This window comes from Manis pentadactyla, chromosome 3 (assembly GCF_030020395.1).
Source record: "Manis pentadactyla isolate mManPen7 chromosome 3, mManPen7.hap1, whole genome shotgun sequence".
Lineage (NCBI taxonomy): Eukaryota > Metazoa > Chordata > Mammalia > Pholidota > Manidae > Manis > Manis pentadactyla.
The window spans coordinates 16,768,902-16,788,763 of record NC_080021.1 but is presented as its reverse complement, the minus strand read 5'-3'; the positions used below and the strand labels follow the sequence as shown (position 1 = coordinate 16,788,763).

General features: G+C 38.0%; 1 protein-coding gene and 1 pseudogene across 1 annotated transcript in view; one reads left to right on the top strand and one right to left on the bottom strand.

Annotated features, from left to right (window-relative positions):
• LOC130682814 (serine/threonine-protein kinase TAO1-like) overlaps nucleotides 1-19,862 on the top strand; it is a 187,297-nt gene that overhangs the window by 51,858 nt on the left and 115,577 nt on the right. The window lies entirely within an intron of this gene.
• On the bottom strand, nucleotides 18,561-19,532 carry LOC130682812 (transcription initiation factor TFIID subunit 10-like; annotated as a pseudogene).

The window sequence follows — 19,862 nt, the reverse complement described above, 5'->3', positions numbered from 1 at the left end:
AGAACCAGCCTGTCGCTACTTTAAAGAAATTCTGATTTCATTGGTCTGGAGCAGGGTTGGGCACCAGTATTTTCTTAAAAACTCATTCTAATATGCATCCAGGGTTGAAGACCACTGACTTTATAGAATAGTGTGTTTGCTACCAAAGATCAGAGTTAGGCCTATTGTATAGATAAATCCTGCTTTGACCCTTATATTCTACAGAGGGTATTTGATAGGCCTTTCTGTAGCTTTACTTAGGTGTTGTGCAAATGTAACAGCCCAGTGTACATTATAGATAAGAAAACAGATTAAAGAACTTAAGATGGATTTTTTTCCTATAAAACTCTAGGATTCACAGATGTTCAAGGTATTTTTACATAAAGAATCCAACTTTTCTCCCTTTAAAAAACTGAGTCACTCAGTTTTATAAAAAGACAAGCCCTCTCTCACCCACATTCTATAGTTCACAGCATTCTTTCATCTTGAGCCCTCTTGCCATTACCCCCACCCTGCTAAACAGGAAAGGTGACACTCTGAGTTTTATCCCACTTTTCAGTCCTCACCTTACCCTAGACTGTAGAGCAACTTGGATTTAGTGATTCTAATGCTTGTCAGGAAACTCCCTTGTCTTTCATAAGGGAAGAAAACATGCTTTTTGTCCTTTACTGATGCAAAGTTTTGCTCTCTGTATAGGCTTGATACAAGACCAAGTAATAGCAACTCATAATTTTATAATGTTTCTAAAACCTGAAACTATACAGGGTCGTAGTGGGTTATGATCATTATTTAGAAGGAAATATCTTACACTCTCTTTATGTATTCTACATGCTTGAAGTTATGGATATTGCTATCTTATTGCTTGTTTTGGTGAGGGATAAAAAGTGAACAACAGCTTGATAGGGGCCAGAATGGTAGAGTTCTTTAGAAATAGCAGTGGTCTAGTGATCAGAAAGTCTTCTAGCCCTAGTTCTTCCATTTTGTAACTTATGACCCTGGGTCAAGAAACTTAACCTTTTGGAACCTCATGTTCTCCATTTATAAAACTCTTGGCCTGCCTGTTCCACAAGATTATTGTGTGAATTGGATTAGATACTGTGTATCAAACACGTTGACGTTCATAAAATTTGATGGAGATATAAGATACTGTGTTATTGTAAACCCATATTTCCAAACATATTCCTTAGATAGAAAGAACAAGATATTTTTTAAAGACAATTATTTTGCTCACTTGTGTCAAAGCTTTGAAAAAGAACTTCTTTTGGGCTTTGACCTGTTGGAATCCAAAAATGATGTAGGATTAGATATAAGCTAGTTAAGTTATGGTTTGCGGTGTTCATGACCTCTAAGATGAAATTGTTTTAAAATCAGATTATTAAGAAAGAATACAGATAATAGGAAGCTGTATGTGTCCCATTTAACTTTTGTTTTGTCAGAGACTTTTAGAACTACAGCACTTCCATTACTATAACATTTGCCAGAATTCTGATCCACTGTGTCATCTTACTGTTTATGAATTTTCATATAGTCATAGAAAACTAAAAAAAACAAAATTAATCACCAAAGAGCATTTAAGTTTTTTAATTTAAATATAAGTCTTTCTCCTATTCTTTTCCACACCTCTGGAAGGGTGTTAGGTGTTCACTTTGGAACCTTCCATGTGCAGCTCAATGTACCAACAATCCTTCGGAAGCCCCTTTGGCGTGCAGCAGCTTCAGATTGCCTTTCTCTGTCCTTGGAGAAAATAGGGCTACTATGTTCTAAGATGCCTGAAGACTTGAATTGGAACCAGTATTTATTTCAGTGCTCTGAAATTTAAAAAATAAAGGGCTTTGTTCCAGCTAGTTTGCAGAGGGAGTATTATGCAGTGGGCACTAAAAAAAATTTCCAGACAAGTCTATAAGTCATTTAGAAAATCTCTCAGGATAGATAGGTTATATACCTGTCACCGTGCTTTAAAACATTCCTGTCAAACCACAGAGAGTTCTGTATGAGCTCTTTGAAGACGTTCAGTCATGAGACCACATATGTGATGAAAGCGTTTTGAAAGCTGTAAAATGGCTCACGGATGCACCACGGCACAGTTACTTCTTTTATCACTGTTACTGCCAGGGAGAAACTTGGTTTCAAGTTGAGAGAAGAGTGATGTTCTGAACATTCAACTTTTGATGACCTCATGTTCTTTCCCTTAATTTCTAAGCTTTTATTGTTTGAGTGTATTGAAGGAGTGCCATTGGCTGGATTTTTTGCTCTCAAATATTTATTGAATAAATATTTACTAAACATACGTGCCAGGTACTTCCAGGGGCAAGAAACAGAAGGTCTGTTACCAAAGCCCACGGGACTCCCACCTTCAGGATGTCTGAAGTCTAGACAGGAAGACAAATGTTTAACAAAGAAAAAAACAGATACTATAATGACTATTGTGTGTACCACAGAGGGAAAATAGGGTGCTCAAGGAGAGTTACTAACTTGGGGTTCGGGAGACTTTTTTCTGAAGAAGTGATACTTAGTGTACAGTGAAAGTCAGATGAGCCTGAACATGGTGATCATGACATATAATTTCTCTGTGTGACTTTTGCATGAAGTGGAAGCATCCTTTTTTCTGATTGTCTTGATGTCAAAGTTTCAGAGTGCCTTCATCAAGCCCAATCAAACCTTGAGAAAGCAGGCCAGAGACAGCCTACTTCTATATATGGAAAGTTTAAAGTCTATAGAGTAGTTGAATGATTTACCTAGGGTTGGTCACTGATTCCTTCATTCAAATACGAGTACCTACTGTGTGCCAGCACCTGTGCTTAGTGATCCAAGTCATGGTGACAGCAGATTTAAGAATAAGTGCATTACTGATATTGTGCTTCTCAAGCCATTTCACTAGTAAAATAGGGTAATCCCTCTTAAGGAATAAACAGTACAGTGTACTGAGTAAACAGTGGTAATACTGTATATTTCTGACTCAGTATTTATGTGATTGTTTTAAACTGAAGTCCCATCTTGTGGTTTCAGATTCCAGGGGGTGGGTACCAGTTTAGTTCAAGGAATCCTCAAATCCATTTTCAGGTATGTGTTTTTCAAATAAGAGATGATAAAGAGTTCCAGTCGCTATCGGGGAGTGGTCCAACTTTTTTACAATCTCAATTCTCGTAGTGAAAAGGGATGGGTGCCACAAAGCTAAATGACAAATGGCTTGACAGGTCAGATTAGTTACATATTATTAGCAGTCAGTGGTAAAATATACATCCTCTGTGATTTTTGGTGAGCAGTCTAGTCCTGGAGTTCAGCAAAAGTAACTGAAGCTTGAGATTCACATTATACTTTGGTGTTAATTTTATCATGATACCTAATTGTGTAATTTTACTTAACAAACTTTAAATTTTAAAAGAATTGGCAGATTTTACCAATATGTTGTTCTTTTAGGATGTGCCGCATCCACAGGTTAATTTATTGGAAAATGCAGACCACTGGTATTTTCTTTACTTTCTTTTACTGCTGTCTTTTGTGCTGTGTGCAATTTTAAATCAGATTGGTGCCACATATATATATTTTTTAAGATGGTGTTTTATAACAGTTCCTACTGAAAGCCTGGGAGGGAGAATATTTCTTCTTAACCTAATAGGAACAATTAGATGCTAGGTTGGTTTACTTGTGTTGTTCCTTATGAATCTTCTCATGGGTGTGCCTTGTGTACTGTGGTTTTTTTGCTTGATAAGCTAACCTGCACATTTTGTCTGACTTTAAAGATATTGAGAGTTAGAAAGGTGGAAATGTACCTCACCTCATGTAAGCTGTTGAAACCAATACAATCTCAGATATAATAAAAGAACGAGGTGGGTCAAAGGTGTAGCTTACCTCAGTCTTGTCATTATGCAACTAGTTTAGAATGTTTTTGACATTATCATTTCCCTATGCTTCCTCACCCTTCACCCTTCACCCTTCAGCTGGTAAGCATTGCCTTTTGTAAGTCTTATTTCAAGTTACCTTAACATCCACTACTTTGACATGAAATCTTACGGGGTATCTTGCAAGTTGGGAGTTACATTTTAGTTAAACAAGGTTTAGGGAGCACATCTCACTTAGCTAATTTATATAGTATCTAAAACAAGTTCTAGGCCAGAGGATATAATTTATTAGATACGATCATCTACTGACTAAATGTCAGACTACCCCCCACACTGTGAATCACTGGCACAAGAGGAAGGAGGAGAAATGAGTTTGGGAGTTATAAAATTTAAGGACAAAAGATTTCTGAGTATGAGAGAAACTACTATTGTCAGGGAAGTAGCAAGATGGTAAGAAATAACAGTGGAATTAGTGAAAATCTCTTGGAGCCAGATGGGAAAGTACTAGAGAATACCCTTTCTTCTACTCCCCACCCCCATGCTCAGTATTCCAGAGTGGTGTGGGGTCACCACCTTTCTTGTCAAAAGTTTACAAATGCTCCATATGTGAGCCTTGATATCTGTAGGAATATTGCCCAGGTATAGAAATTAACCGGAAAAAAAATTTATTGACTTTAGGTATTCACTCTTCAGGTGAATTCAGGACCACTTGGCCCCCCAATGTGTCTGTTTCTGTGATTACTGGTAATTAATTTCCATTCATTACGTGCTTTAGAACTTCCCAAATTAAGGTTGTGTTTGGTAGCATTTTTTCTAACACACACAGAGAGTTAGGTCTGGATATAGTATTTCACTAATTGGGTTGCTTCAGTAGGAAAGAATCTAGATTTAAATCTCTTAGGTTACCAAGTAATATAGCTACTAATAGGTGAACATTCTGGTCCACGCTATATTGAGACCAATTTTCATGGGTAGTTTATAAAAATCCATCCTGGTGTTTTGTAAGTATTAAGTGTTGGGTCGTATTCAGAATTATAAAATGTTTACACTCTACTGAGCTTTAAGGTGCCTCTAGTGCAGCATTTTCAAAAGTTTCTCTGTAATACTAATTAATCAGGATGTGAATAAGTATAATAAGAAGAAAGGATTTTGTGGTCAGATAAATTTGAGGAATGCTTGATTAAAAGAATTTGCTTAAAGATTCTAAAACCTTTAATATGCTTTTATGCTTTGTGATTGTTCAAAGGAGTTATATTTAGTAATTTTTTAAACTAATTTAACTAGCAAACCTCTTTGGGGGAAGGCCTAATGCTTTACAGAACCTACTTTAAAAATGACTTTTGTATGGTCTCCACCCCCTTACCTTACACAGGAGGCCGAGAGATGGGCCCAGCAGTTTGGGGTAGAGTCTTTGTGGCATTCCGGGAACTGGGGAGTACATCAACCTCCCTATCCAAAATGGCCTAAGAGATGTTTCCACAAGGAAGATCAGCAGAGGGCCAGGCCTCTGAAAAGACCGCAGTTTTCCAACACTGAAAAAGAGGAAGGAAGTGTTTGTAAAAACATGCACTGATTGCTTGGTGCTCAGTCTCTGAAGTAAACAAGACCCCCATGTGGAATGTTGATTCAGGAGAGCGAAGAGAAGGAGAAGGGAATGTTTTTGAGGAAAGAGAAAGAGGAGGGTACAGAATAGACAGAAAGGACCCAATATGGGCAGTAAAAGCACCCAGACCCTTGACAGATTTTATTCACCACAACACTACATTAAGGTACTAACAGGAGTATTGAACACCTTGGCCTCAGTGGCATCAGGAAATCATGGTAGTCAATTATTTAAATTATTTAAATGATGTGAAATTTCTTTAATGTAGCCAACTCAAGCTTATATCTGATATTGGGCATAGTTCACATATAGCATCAAACCCTTATTTTAGAGAGTTACTTTAGCCTCTTCCCATATAAAACTTTTCTCCATAATAGATCAGTAATACAGAGCTTGAGACATAGGCCTTTCCCCACCATCTAGCAGTGGTGCCACTGAGCCATGAAAGGGCATGGACAAGGCCATGTGCTGAGGGCAGTGAACGGGCATGGGCAAAGAGAGGTGAGGAGGTAGATTGGATAGGGGAACGGATCACCAAATGTTAACGTTCACTCTAAAATGAGTGCATTTTCAGTGTGTGGAGTTGAAAGTGATTGCTTGTTTCATAATTAAATAGTCCAGGTAGTGCCAATACTGTAATGAAGATACCAAGCCTCTTGACATGTGTGCATCCAATGACCACAAGATAATATTAACAGTGAGACAGTTTGACAGAGACAATACAAACCTGCTTAAGAAATTCAGAGTAAGGGAAAAGAGCCTTTACTTAAGTTCTGGCTTTTCTGCACTCTAATTCTGAGCCTCAGTTTCTCTTAAAGTGGGGGTGGTAGTATAGGTCATAGAGTTCTGGTAACAATGAAAAGTGGTAGCCTGAAAGCACCCACACAGTTCTGTCATACCAACTTATAAGGTTGCCCAGGGCGTTCTGTAAAGAAGAAGTCATTTCTTTGATTAAATTTAAATAATATCTGAAAGGAAATTTGAGTTGAAGTTTGGAGAGTAGAGCAGGCAGCAGGAAACCTTTGGGAAAGACAAGAGATTACGTTCCTTGACAGGTTGAAGGAAGAGCCTCATTCCTTTGAAGGAGTGTTCTGATAAGAGGAGGTATTGGGGGGAACTTAGCACTCATGTTCTATAAGCAGAAAGGATTGTGGTAGATGGGCCAGTGCAGAGGCAAGTGAGCAGCATGGCATCTGGCCAGCTGGCTTAAAGTCCCCTGAACAGTGAGTCTCCTTGTGTCAGTAGTAACAAGAAAGAGATAGTACTCCTTACCATGTGCTAGTTAATGGCTATGAGGAGTGTCACACTAGAGGTAAGAACCAGACAACTAAGGCAAAACTTTGATAATTCAGGAATAACTTGTGATGTTTTCTTAGGTAAAGTAAACAAATATTACTTAAAGATGTAAGCAAAAAAGTTCAATAAATAGCATAATTATAGTATCCAGGTGCACACAGAGAAATCTTTCTTGAGCTACATTTCCATCTGTAAGTAATTTTTATTAGCATCTATATGAAAAATAGGAGAAAAATGTGTTGGATTTATTCCTCTTGTGTACCATATGCAAATTGCCAGCTATATTTTAAATGAGCACTGTGTATAAATTGTTGACAAGTGAAAGAATAGAAGGAGTCTAAGTGGAGAGACTCTAAACGGAGTTTAGTTTTTCAGGCCCTGTGTGTCTGTGGTTGTACCAGTAAGGAAAAGCTCTGTCATTCTGAGGTACAGCCAGGCCTGGGGAACTGTCACTGAGAGAAATGGAGAGGATCTCTTTTTATTCTGTTTCTTTCTTGAAGCTTCCAGCATCTGGCAATAGTGACACTTAATCTTTCATTCTTTGGTGTCATGGTGAACCTGATATTTTAGCCATCGGAGCTTTTTGGATTTCATTTCTTTCTGGGCTTCTTTTTTTAAGGACAATTTATGTCGTATAATATAGCATTCTTTAAAAGAGTGAAAAATCCTTGTTAGTTTTTCATAGGCTAGAGTAGTATAATCAGTTATGAGCAATTTCTAATTATTTCTTCAATCCCTTATTTTACCTTAAAATAATCATTTTATTATCTTCTAATAGAAAGTGATACTTAAAAGACCAAGTCAGTATTACTTAAAATTGGAAACAATAACCAGAAATAGCTTAATATGATTGTATCACAGGATTGATCTCCAGACATCCTGACTTGCTTGTTTTTTACCTTCCCCTTGACTGACACTGGGGGCCTCCCACGCTACAGTACTTGCCTTCCGATTGCCCAGCTATTTGTGGTTCTTGGAATGTTTTTGGTACCAGGAGCAAACCCTCTCTACCCATCAGGTTACTCTCTGTCATCCTGACGTTATTTTAGCACCCTACAAGAAAGAGAAGCCAAAAATGCCGTGTGAAATACTGAATAGGAACTCTAAATGCACTAAGTCCTGGTGTACTGAGAACATTCTTCTTGCAAAATCAGAAATAAACTTTGACGCAAAGGTGTAGTTACACTGTGTTTTAAAAAGCCTCGGCAGAAACATTGTATGCTCAGTTTTTTCATAGAAGAAATTCCTAATATATTACTTAAAGCGTCTAGAAATAAGAGGGATGAAATTTGAATGTCCTAGCAGATTTTCTGTAATAGTAGTGGGATTGTCCTTCCAGAATATGGAATTAGAGTGCTTTGCTTTTGTAACATAAAAGCCTGTATGATTTGTCTGATTTTTCTCAAACTATTCAAATTCAGTTAGACAATATCCATCATATTATTGATAAATTTTCACAAATGCCTAGGGTACCTAACTGGTTTTCTTGGTTTCACTGGATATGGCTGGGAATTGCAGGTCTGCTTTTGTTATGTAGCTGTATTCCTATTCTGTTAATGTGTGCACGCAATTTAATTAGTAGTTTGTTAAAACCTATACATGCTTATGTTACTCTACAAGAAGTTATGTCAAAGAAATAATCAATCTTCCCATGTTTTCTTCTGTCGGCTACTTCTATAGCTTTTCTTCTTCCTTCCTAATTACAACCCTTTAGGAGAATTCGTGCCTCATATCGAAATTACCGAGTATCATAATTCCTCCAAGTGGTAAAGATACCTCAAGACAAATGCTGGGCATAGAAGCCACAGGGCATAAATCTGCAAAGAAGTAAAAAGCTAACCTTTTCAAAGAATATTGCTTCTCTCTCACTTACCAACTTTACATTTCCCTGTATGGCCCTGGAAGATGACTGGTTAGCCAAAGACGGGTAAGATTCCTCAAGGGAGGAACAACCTAAGACAGGCACAGTCGCAGGGGGACCATCAGGTGAGAAATTGGGGATCAACAGAGGTGAGGCTTAGAACCTCACCCCCCCTGTTTTGAGAGAAATCTCTGCATCCGTGGATGTTTTGTTGCCCTTGTCTAGCTTGGATTCATACTTAGTCTATAGGCACAGACCTGCCCTCTTGCAGCACTAAACTATGTTTTCTACCTTTATCTTGCATCTACCTACCACTTCAGCATTTTATTTTAAAAAATAAATAAATAAGGGAGAAATGTGGGATTCACATATAAATCAAGTATGAAAATCAAATGAATAATATCTGACTTGATTGTTTATTGTTCATGATGCGTGATCAAAACCGAAAGTTTCTGTGATATGACTGCCCTTGCACTGTTCACCATGTAAGAACTTATTCACTATGTAAGAACTTGTTCACCATGTAAGAACTTGTTCGTTATGCTTCAGAAGATTGGAGACTGTTGAGAATTAGGCTTGGGGTTGATTAATGACTGTGCATTGAGTCCCCTGTTAGAATTTTATTGTTGTTAACAACCATTTGATCAATAAATATGAGAGAAAAAAAAAAAGCCTGTATGATCCCATTACAATAGTAAGGTGTTTGGTGTTAATGTTTAATTTAATAATGTAGTTTTCTTCTGCACTATCTGCTCAACAGCTGTGTGACCTTAAACAAGTTTGCAAAATGAACTTAGTGATATCTGCTCCTATCTCTCTCAGTAATTTCTTGATTAAGACATGAGATAACATACGTGAAAGTACTTGAGAGGTAAAAGTGCTGTATAAAATCATGGTCTTGAGTGTTCTCTTCTGTCAACTTTCAACTTCTTTGTCTTACACATAAATGTCTACCGCATTTCATTTAAATGGCTGAATTCTTCCAAACCACCTAAACTCGAATCAGTGCTAAGAGGTGACTTGTGTCTTCTTCCTCACATTTATTTTCCCATCTCACAGCTTAAACTGGAAAGAAAAGTGTTTAAGGTTTACACTCACTTTTTCTTTTATCCTTAGTCATTTTGGTAAATGTTTATTGCTGTCTCCCCCCACCCACCTCCATTTGCATAAATTTCCTGTAACAGTTCAACAAGTGACTAATATAGATTGGGCTAGCTTTGTCCCTGAGTTGTTTTATTATGAAACACTTAAAGTGGAACATTTATATGTAAAAATGAGGAAATAATTGAAAACAGTTTATACTTTCTGTTCTGATGGTTTTTATGACTAACTCATCAGGCAACAATGAAGGAAATTGCTGAAAATTCACAAAGTTAGACAAAAGTCAGTGTGAAAAAATAGAATCTAAATAAATCACAACCACTTTTACTTTTATTCCCTCCCTGCCTTCCTACCAAACTCTAGTTTCTTAGTAATTGGTGTTTGATTGAAAAGAGCATTGGGAAATAAAGATCTGCCTTCTAATCCTTTTTCTGCCAGGCTATGACCTTGGGCAAGTCACATTACCTCTGTGCTTTACCTTTCTCATTTCCAAAATGGGAGTAATAATACTTTTTGTCTTACATACCTCTCTGGACAATTGTAGGTTAAATGAGGTTATAAATAGGAATGAGTTGCAACCAAAAAAATTAAAGTGAAGGGTAGTTATATATATATATATATATATATATATATATATATATACACACACACACACACATATATATATATATATACACACACATATATATAAAAGTATATCAGGCATATATGTATATTACATCCTGACAGTCCTTATCTGACATCTCATGTCTGAGTGGCACAAGACTGAAGAGTGAAGAAGCCTTCCTTGATTTTGCCAGAGAGGATGGAAAGGGGTTTCTTGTTAGCTTTGGGAGCTGAGAGTTGGAAGATACATTGTCAGTGTTTGGATATCTGAACTGAATGGAACACAGTTCCTATAGAAAAAATGTTTGGCAGGTAGTTTTCCAGACTAGCTAATTTAAAAAAAATAATTTAATCATAAACAGTTCATTGTGATCCAGTTTCTGTAAAACTGTAACAAAGCTCATTTGTAGTATGGGTATCAGTTTGGTGTTTGAAATGTTCTGGAGGATTTAACCTTGGTCTGGATGACAGTGAATTCATTTCTTTTCTGGCTTCCCTACTTACTTGATAATTTTCCTGAGGCTCTTGGTGGTTTACTAAAAGGAGATCCAAAAATTTCATCAGTTCCTACTTTGGTCCCTTGGTCCTTTGACTAAAAGTCTTTAACCAGTTTTCTTTGCCTCCAGGTAAAGGCTGAGAAGCCCTCTTGAATAATCACCTTCCAAGTTAGGTAAGATGGGTATGATGGACTCTGAGCCTCAGGGAGGCTAAGGGACATACTCAGGTCACGTGGTTAGTTTCAAGAGAAGGACGTGAACCTCAGTTTTCTGACGTAATTCAAGGCTCTTTTCATGACACCTCCATGCCTCAAGGCAGTAGTAGTATATTGAATTTATTTTGAGTTGTAGTTTTCAGTTGGGAGTAAAAATGTTTTCATCAAGCCTCAGTTATAAGTAGGCTTATGCTTTTACACATCTTATTATAAATCTCCCAAATTCTGGGACATTTAGTCTACATGAAAAGTGACTCTTCATTCTGATTTGACATGCATAAGGGTGTCAAAATAAAATAAAGTAAAAATGATTGTGATTTGCTTAGATTCTATAACATTTAACATGTTAGTGTTAAAGAGCTACTTGAGGAAAAGAATGTTAGCATATGGAACTGTTATATTAGAGAGAAGGGAAACTTTAGAGGAGCCAGTATTATTGACCTTCTAAAACTTCCTGTGTGGTATATTTTTAAAGTAGAAATGGTATGAATATGAAGGAATTTTAAGGATTTGAAATAAAATGATAATGAAATAAATCTTTTTTCTAGTTTTAACAAGATGCTTTATGTTTGTTAAAATATTCAGTCCTTTCCATAATAATTAAGCCTAGCAGATATTTTTCTAGTGATTGCTATGCACCAGGCAATATTCTAAGTTACATTTAGTTAACACAGGTTGAGTAACTTTTTTCTTCTTGCCAAGTTTGCCTACAGATTTGTTCATGATCAGTTTTTAGAAGCAGTGTGAGAGAAGTCTGCCCATGGAAAAAGGCAGTGATATGGTCACTATGTGGCATTTTGTGGAACATGTGAAGAATGTCTCACAGAGGTAGTGGAAGGAAGATTGCAGTTGGAATCCGAATGAGTCTCATCTTTGTTCCCCACCCTGTCTAATTTTGTGACATTGGGCCTGACTATTGTGAGGATTAGGTGAGATAATGTAGGTAGACTACCTCATGCAATCACAGGACGTGAGGCTTTGCATAGTAAGCATTTAGATAATATTGCTTCTTTGAATCTCCGTGCACAAGGTTGTTGTGAAATAAAATTGGAAAGCAATATGAAAGCTGATTTATAATATTTAAAATATCACCCCAATATAAGATGGTATTTTTTCATTGGCTTCTGCCTTCTTTAGCACTTGTGAGTAAAATGTGGGCGGGAATCAAGGAAAATAGGTCATGACTAGATGATCTGGATTTTACAGGGTGGCTACCAAGTGTGGAAATGTAGATGAACACACAATAAATGGCTTAATGCTGTAATGTTACACTGCATTGTGAAATAGTATTACTTATGTTTTCAGATGTTTAGCTTGAGGAAGTTAATCGCTCTGTAAGTTAATCAAATCACATAAATTATTCTAAAACATGCTCTATAAACTATGAAGCACGTAACTGGTTTTTGTTTTGTTTATTTTGTTAATTTTCCTGTGAAACAACAGCTTTTTGATTTGGCTAGTGATGGGTAGAATTCATTTTCATTTAGTCAGGAAACCTTTCTCATAGGATATGAATTGGAAGGTGAAAGGCAACTTGATAGCTTTAGCAGTGGGAAGTAATTTCAAATATGAGGAAGCCATATTAATTATTGAGCAGCATCAGAGAGTGATAGGCAGCTAGCCTGGAGGAAAGAACAGGTGAAGGACAAGGAGCACTAACAACCTGTTTGAGTGTTAGTCATCCCGTAGTCTGCATTGTGTGGGGTGAGGCGTGATACCTGAGGAACGGTCCCGCCTCATCTTCACGGGTTGCCCTCATTCTTTCCTGTAGATTTGTGGTGTGGTATGAAGATGAGGGATTATTTGAAGGCACACTTACTATTTATTAGGATCCTCATGGTGCACTTAGAAACATTAGAAGTTAGCCTATGGATATAGACAATTACGTAGTACTCCCAAAATAGATATTTTGCCTTTTTCTTTAAGTTCCTAGTCATCTTAAGTAGGTTTTCTGATGGATACTTGTGAATCCAGGGAAAGCGTGTTCCCGGCCCAGATGAATAAAATTGTGAAACCCGTGAAGCCGAAAGAACTCTAGGGAAAGGGTAAAGTGGGAGAATCCCATTTATTGGTCACAAGAGGCCCGGCTCCGTTTGTGACTCCCAGGCAGCTGGTCTCACTCCCTGTGCCTCTCCCGCCCCGGTGCACTCACCTCTCCCCCACACCCTGTCCCGGGGTACCTGCGAGTTTGGAGCCCCAGCGACTGATAGGCACCAGACCAAATAGCAGCAGAGGGGAGGGAAAAACAGCTTCTCTCCACCCCTTGTCTTGGAGGCTGCGGGAAGAAATACCTGTTAATATGGAAATGGACTAAGGCCAGGCAAGGGATTCTGGAAATATTGCAATTTTACCCCACAATACTGAGGAACAGAAGGAAGGAAACAACTAGCGTTTCCCTTTCTTCCCAATTATAACAGAAGTGGTGAGTTTATTCTTTTGGTTATTTAGGTCCTCTACTTCATGGTGGGTGAGAATCCAGGACCCAGGGAATACATGGAATTAGAAGAGGAGCTCTTAGAGCCTCTCCTTGGCCACCTGTAGCTGGGCCACTTACCAGTTGCTGAAGGCTGGTCTTAATGGTCCAGAATGCTCAGAAAGAAAAGGCTTCCAGAAGCTTAGCTCTGCCCATTCTCCTCTCCAGGCTTTGCTTTTTTCAGGATAGGTACTGCCAAGTATGTGTATCCGTCCTCCCTCTGTCTCCCTTCCACACATGCTCTCACACAAAGACTAGAGCAAGAAATATTTCTTTGATTGTTTAGATTCTAATGGAAGATGCTTCTTTACCACCAGATAAACTTCTGTATCACCAGCCACTGCTGAGTTGTATAGAAAAGAGAAGATTATCTAAATATGCATAAGAAAACTAAGATCCTCAATAGTTAGGACTTTCCTAGGAACCTAGAATTTGATGGATATAACACAGAATAAGCGGATAGGGAAGGGAATATTATGTAGGCTTTGTGCATTGAGTTGCAAAGTCAATGTTAAAGCAAAGAAACTATGAAAGAAATATGCTAGAGCGATGGGAATAGTTTAGATATGGAAAACAAAATGACTGCAACTCTTTTATATGAAACACAATGTTTCTTATGTTAGAAATCCAAGTGTTGGAAACAGTTTTCTCAGTTCTGCCTGCCCCACATCTTTGAGGAGGTGAGAGCAAGAAAGGGTAGAACCTAATCCTTGACAGGAATCCACATACATCTGAGAAATTTCTCTGTGACTATTAGTGTGCCAGTGTGAAAACCAACCTGAAAATCAGGTCGGTTGTTCAAAGGTCTCTTTAATTATGCAGTTAGAATATATCATTTGATAAACATTACCTGGCTTATCGTTTCAGAAACTGTTGGAAGAATTTTTGAAATCACTGATCGATAGACTTAATTTCTATATAACATTTATTTGTGGACCACTTACGAATTTAAGCTGCCCTTCTTAAGAACATAGCATCTATATTACCAACTCATGATTGTGGTAAAAGGCTGCAAAAAAAATTCTTTGTGTAAATACTAGATATGATTGAAAAGGCCTTTTGATAGGCTCTTGGGAACTTATGCATTATCAGCTGCATTTAAAAGGAAGAAGAAAGGAAACATTGGAGGGGTGGAAGACAAGGAGAAAGACTATCATTCTTTTATGCTGGTTCTCTTTCCAGACTGCATATTGTGCCTCATGGCCATTGGTTCCATGTAGTTTCATGCTTTCAACCCCTGTGCTTTTGTTACCATGACTTGGCTGTCTGACATTCATAAGTTATGTGGCAATAAAAATAGAGCAGTTTTTAGTGCTTAGTACTGTACTAGGTACTGTATACACATTAACATGTGTCCTCAGAACTGGGTACAGTAGATAGTATAACATGCTTGTGTAGACAAGTAAGCTAAGGCTGACAGAGTTATGCGAATTGCCCGAGGTTATACACTTGTCAAAAATCCAGAGGATGTTATTCAGTCCTTTCTTACTTGACTTCTCTGCTATTGATAACTCCCTCTTTTCTGGATTGCTGTGTTCCTTTAACTCTCTTGATGACAGATGTCTGCTTCTCCTTTGAGTTTCTGGCACTTCCTAGTCTCCTTGGGGGACTGGACTTCATCTCTCTACCCATTAAATCTTGATATTCCCACTGTTCTGTGACTCTTTTCTCGCAATGCGCTCTCTTTTTCTTAGAGATGACGTCTCTGGTTATAACGAATTACTGTCTTTATGCCAGAGTCCCGAATCCTTTTTTCTAGTCCAGAGTGCTCATCGGAGATCACACACATGAATTCAGTCATCTATTCGACATGTCCACATAAGTTATGCTGCTTAAATTCAGTGTATTCTAGAGAGAGGTTTTCCCCTTGATTTCCTTCTGGGATTAGTCTCTTAGTAAATGGCAGTATCATCCACCAGTTTCCCACCTCCAAAACCTGGTTATCATCTTACTCCTCCTGGCCCCTCATTCCTTGCATCTCATCGCCAGATTTTACTGGTTGTTGTATTCCTTCACCTCCTCATCCCCATTTTCACACTCTAAAGTCCCCTGTGGCAAGTTAGTTGTACAAAGTTTTGCTGTCTTCTAACGTGTTTTCTGCCTGGTGCCTCCTTGAGGTCCAAGCCTGAGCCGCTACAGTTTGTCATCTGGGTGGGGGACGCAGCTCTCTATTTCTCTTGAGTGAGTTTTGGTATTTTATAAGTACCACTACCAAGTAATTTGCCTATTTCAGCTATTTTGTCAAATTTACGAGTTTAGAGCTGTTTATTGTATTTCCTTATCCTTTTAATGTCTTTAGGAATATAGTGATATGCCCTCTTTTGGGTAATTTGCTCTTGTTTTCTTTGGTTAGCTTGGCAGAGTTCTTTCAGGTTTATTGATTTTTTTTTCCCTGCAAAGAACTAGCTTTCGATTTTACTGATTTTGTTGTCTAGTTTCATTGATTTGCATTCTGGTCTTTAGTATTTCCTTCTGTATTTAGCTTCCGTTTTATTGGCTTTTCTCTTTCTAGAGTTTTAAGATGGGAGCTTAGATTATTCATTGGAGTTTTCTTTCTACTATGATTTAGTGCCTTAATTTCTGTGTAAGAATCCTGTAAATTTTATGCTCTATTTCTATTTTCACACAATTCATATTATTTTCTCTTTGCCCTTGAAATGTCTTTATTGACCCATGGGTTACCTTGAGGTGTATTTAATTTCCACACTTGAGGTCCTGTTTTTTTATAACTGTTTTGTTACTGATATTAAGTTTACTACCCTCTTATCGGAAAACATTTTGTGTGATTTGAAATTTTTTCACTTGTTAAGATTAGCTTTATGACCCGGTATATGATCTCACAGTGTATGTCATAATGCACCCTTGAGAAGAATGTACATTCTGTGGCCAGGCTGCATACTGGACTGTCACTAGGACCTGCTGGTTGGTAGTGTTGGTCTGTGGTGGTGGTGTTCTAGTTACAGACTTTTCTCTTTTCAGTTGTATCAATTTTTGCTTCGTGTAATTTGAAGCTCTTTTGTCAGGTGAGTATACATTTAGAATTTCATGAATGAAATCATAACAGTATGTAATGTACCTCTTTTCTCCTTGTAATTTTCCTAGCTCTGAAGCTCTGAATGTTTTATCTTGGCATTAATATAGCCTTTACCTTTCTTTTCTTTAATATTTTACATTTCCCTTAATGGAGGTCAGATTCTCTAAGCTTTCCACCATCTAACTCTCTCTCTCTCTCTCTCTCTCTACTATTTTTGAATTCATTCCACAAATCTTTTGCTTAGATAAAGGATTCTCTTCTGGGTTGGCAGTTCTTTACTTTCCTCACTTTAAAGACACTGTTGAACATTCTGTGGCCTCCACTGTATTTTATGAAGATTCTGTGATCATTCGAATTTTAGTTTATCTTTGCTTTTTAGCATTATGACATGTTTAGGCTTATCAGGCCTAGCTGTTTGTTACTGATTTTGAGGTTATGCCTTATTGGGCCTAAACTCTTTGAATTTGCTCTGTTTGGGGCTTGCTGAGCATCTTGATTCTCTAAATTTAAGTTTTTGTCAAAGCTGAGATCTTTTCTGCTCTTAGTAAGAATTGTTTTATCTAAAAACTAAGATTTTCTTTTCTTTTATAGAACACCTATAATGTGAAATTTAGACAATTTGATACTGTCCCACAAGTTTCTAAGGATGTATTCATTTTTTCCAATGTTGTTTCCTGTCTTTTCTTCAGTGTAGATAATTTCTGCTGCTCTGTTATCTTCAAGTTTACAGACGCTTCTATCATCTCTGTTCAGTGGTTGAGCCCATGCAATGTCTTTTGTAATTTTTGGTAATTATATTTTTCAGTTCTAAATTTTTTAACGTGGATCTTTTTTTATACTTTTATTTTTCTGCTAGACTTTTAGACAATTTTTAAGAGTATTAAGCATTACCACATTTAATATGGTTATAATAGCTGCTTTAAAGTCTTTATGTGACAATTACAACATGAGGCATCTCCAAATAGGCATCTGTCCTTTCTTTTCCTTTAGAATTTGTCACATTCTCCAGTGGTGTGTGTATGTGTGTGTTGTTTGTTTTAGCGTGTGCAGTAAATTTAGGGTTTTATTCTGGCCATTTTGAACATGATCATGTCATTTCTGAGTCATGTTTGTATAGGTGTATTCAGACCATTTACATTTAGGGTGATTATGGATTGGTATGTACTTATTGCTATTGCAGACTTTAGATTCGTGGTGACCAAATGTTCAAGGGTCACATCCTTACTATCTAAGAGTCTAATTTAACTCACTTAGTATGCTATTACACACACAAACTAAATGTTCTTTTTTTTCCTCTCCTTTTCTTCCTCCTCCATTCTTTATATATTGGGTATCGCATTCTGTACTCTTTCTCTGTACATTTTTATTACCTCTGGTGACAGCTATTTAACCTTAGGAACACTTCCATATATAGGAGTCCCTCCAGAATACACTGTAGAGACGGTTTGTGGTAGGTAAATTGTCTCAGCTTTTGCTTATCTGGAAATTGTTTAATCCCTCCTTCAAATTTAAATGATAACCTTGCCAGCTAGAGTATTCTTGGTTCGAGGCCCTTCTGCTTCATTGCATTAAATACGTCATGCCACTCCCTTCTGGCCTATAAGGTTCCTGCTGGGAAGGCTGATGATAGCCTGATGGGCTTTCCTTTGTGTGTGATCTGTTTACTCTCTCTGGCTGCTTTTAATAGTCTGTCCTTATCCTTGATCTTTGCCGTTTAAATTAGTACATGTTTTGGTGTTGTCTTCCTTGGGTCCCTTGCGTTCGGAGATCTGTGCACCTCCACAGCCTGAGAGACCATCTCCTTCCCCAGATTGGGGAGGTTTTCAGCCATTACCTCCTCAAAGACACTTTACCTTTTTCACTCTCTTCTTCTTCTGGTACCCCTCTAATACAAATATTGTTCCGTTTACATTGGTCACACAGTTCTCTCAATATCCTTTCATTCCTAGAGATCCTTCTTTCCTGTTGCTCTTTCAGGATTAGTTGTGTTAATTATATTTTCATACTATATGTGGTTTTGGGTGGAGGCCTCTGTCTCACCTGTCACGCTGCCATCTGCAAACCAATCCTGTCAGTAGTGTGGCTTCTTTACACTGATGTTGTATTCACTGAGGGCAGGGGTCAACTCCTCCATGGTTAAGTGTACTCCATTTTGTGGTGTGACAGAGCATCGTGGGCAATATCTGAGATGAATTTATGGGCAGCTAGGGAGATGAGCTGAATTCCATGTGTGTTCAAGGCCTCAAAGCCAGCACGGTTCAGGCAGTATCCAGTCATTACATCCGGGAATAGGGATGTGGAAGCCTCCAGCTGCAATCAGGAAGTCCACGAAAGGTGTGCTGAACACCGTCGGCCTCACTGCTCCATGGGCAGTGTTGAGCAGAGGGTAAACGCCGTTAGACACGGCCCCCTCTGAGGATGCCGCACCGCCCAGTGACAGCTTCCCCGCTCAGCTCAGCCAGCTCTCCAGCCTGCGCCGCCGTGCATCCCATGCCCCCTGCTGCGCCTCCAGCCCCAACACCCGTACTGTCACTGCCTTGTTCTTTTTGGCAGCAGTGCGCTGAGGGCCGTGCTGCAGGGGCTGAGGCAGTGGAGGCCGGTGCCTCCTCGAGGTCTGAGCTTGAGCCACCACAGTTTGTCATCTGGATGGGAGAGGCAGCTCTCTATTCCTTCTTGAGTGAGTTTTGGCATTTTATAACTACCACTACCATATAATTTGCCTATTTCAGCTATTTTGTCAAATTTATTAGTTTAGAGCTGTTTATTGTGTTTCCTTATCCTTTTAATGTCTTTAGGAATATAGTGATATGCCCTCTTTTGGGTAATTTGCTCTTGTTTTCTTTGGTTAGCTTGGAAGAGTTCTTTCAGTTTTATTGACTTTTTTTCCCTGCAAAGAACTAGCTTTTGATTTCACTGATTTTGTTGTCTACGTTCATTGATTTCCATTCTGTTCTTTAGTATTTCCTTCTATGTTTAGCTTCCATTTTATTTGCTTTTCTCTTTCTAGATTTTTAAGATGGGAGCTTAGAGTATTCATTGGAGTTTTCTTTCTTCTATGATTTAGAGCCTTAATTTCTGTGTAAGAATCCTGTAAATTTTATGTTCTATTTCTGTTTTCACACATTTCATATTTTCTCTTTGCCCTTGAAATGTCTTTATTGTCCCGTGGGTTACCTTGAGGTGTATTTAATTTCCACACTTGAGGTTCTGTTTTTTTATAACTGTTTTGTTACTGATTTTAAGTTTACTACCCTCTTATCAGAAAACATTTTCTGTGAATTGAAATTTTTTCACTTGTTAAGATTAGTTTTATGACCCGGTATATGATCTCACAGTGTATGTCATAATGCACCCTTGA